The sequence below is a fragment of the Agrilus planipennis genome, unplaced genomic scaffold (assembly GCF_000699045.2).
Source record: "Agrilus planipennis isolate EAB-ADULT unplaced genomic scaffold, Apla_2.0 scaffold8, whole genome shotgun sequence".
Lineage (NCBI taxonomy): Eukaryota > Metazoa > Arthropoda > Insecta > Coleoptera > Buprestidae > Agrilus > Agrilus planipennis.
In genome coordinates, this window is record NW_020442461.1 from 2,184,917 (window position 1) to 2,186,939 (window position 2,023).

Genomic DNA, 2,023 nt, shown 5'->3' on the forward strand with positions numbered 1-2,023 from the left:
TCTTAAATTTACTTCTGAAATAGGTTTAATATTTATTTATTTTACACTTATGTACATACATAGGTTTTAGTCTAATTAGGTTAATTTAAATTGTAATGATTATGAATATTTTAGAAGTTAATTTAAGATATGGATAAGATGAAATATTTACATGAATTGTATTTATATTAATTTAAGTCCAGATAATTATTAATTCTAGTTATCTTAGGTTGTAACTATTTATCACATAGTTGCAAATTTTTAGAAACGACATTGCTGTAATAATAAACTGGGGAATTGGGAATTTATTATGGGGTGAGCACGGTTGTATGAAAGTGAGAGAGTTTGCAGAACTGATGAATGAGAGTAGCAGTAAGGGTGGCAGTGAACGTGCGAGAAAATAAGGATGAGAATGCAAAAGTGTAATTCTGAAATAATGTATGAGTGGATGAAGGTAAGAATAAATCTGTGGGTATGAGAGAGTGAAAGCATGGGGTAAAAGGGGTTCATATCAGTTAATGTGTGCGTGTGTGGAAGAGGAGGCAAAAGGAATGAAATGTAAAATAAAATGAATGTAACAAGGGTGAGTCTAGTGAATGAAAGAATGTGTAAGAGTGAATGAGGGTGAGACTATGTGGATGATATCGTGTGTGTGAGAGGGATAATGTGTACAAGTGAATGAACATAGGGTGGAAAAGAGTGTATCTGTGAATATGAGGCAGTGTGAGACTGAATGAAACGGTGAGAGGAAGTGAGGGTAAGAATATGTGTTTGTGAAAGAGGGTGTAAATATAAATTTATCCTCTATAACATACACACACATTCTCACCTTCAGAGCGAGAGGGTAAGAGTGCTTGTGAGAAAGAGTGTGTGTGTGGGAGAGGGTACAATGTTATACCCTTTCCTACATGTAACTCTCTTTCTAATATGCACCCTCATCCTCTGAATGTATGGAAGTGTGGGAGAGTATGAACGAGGGTGTGAACGAGAGGGAATTTGTGGGAATGAAAGAGAGAGAATGAACGAGGGTGAGAATGTGTGAAGGAGTGTGTGTGTGAAAGGGGATGTAAAAATGAATTCATCCTCTATCACATACATACTTTTTTACACATTCTCAACCTCAGAGCGAGAGGGTGAGAATGTGTGCGAGAAAGAGAGTGTATGTTGGAGAGGGTACAAGGTTAATATCCTCTCCAACATGTAACTCTCCTTCTAGCACGCATTCTCACCCTCAGGATGAATTGGAGTGTGTGTGTGTGCGTGAAAGAATGAAAGGGGGCGTGAATGTTGTGTGTAAGACCCCATCGAGGGGTCTGTATGAATGGGGGCGTGCATGTGTGAGAGGGGACCCCCATCCAGGGGGCTCCTCTCTAGAGGGGAGGGACCCCGCCAGGGGTACCCTCTCCAGGGGGAGGGAGGGAGACGGGGAGGGAGGGAGACCCCAGCAGGGGAGGAGACACAATAAAAGACAGAGAAAAGCTTACGTGTTTTATTTAAAAGGCAAAAATGAATTTTTCACGTCTACCAGGTTTAGCGCGATCGTTTTTTGTTATTCGAAGACCGTCCGGGTCAAGGCCCGGAAGGTGAGAGCCCGAATTCGAACGTAGAGGCCCCCTTGGTGACTTCGAAGTTCGAATTCGAACTTAAAAGGCCCTTTCGGGACTTCGAAGTTCGAATTCGAACTTAAAAGCCCCCTTAGGGGCTTCGAAGTTCGAATCCGGGCACTCCGGCCCGGAGCACTCCCGACGCGAACACTCGCCGGAAGTCCCACGACGCAGCCTGGTCCTGATGTCTTCTAAAGTCCCACGACGCAGCAAGGTCCTGATGATGTCCTCCTGAAGTCCCAAGACGCAGCATGGTCCTGATGGTGGTTCTCTTGGAGTCATACGATGTAGGATGGTCCTGATAGTCCTTCTAAAGTCCCACGACCAAGTATCGTCCTGATGATGGTCCTCCTGCAACAAAGAAATAGTTGTATTATGTTTTAAATAAAGATTAAAAGGAAATACATTTGATACGAGAAGTTTATATAGAGTAATCAATA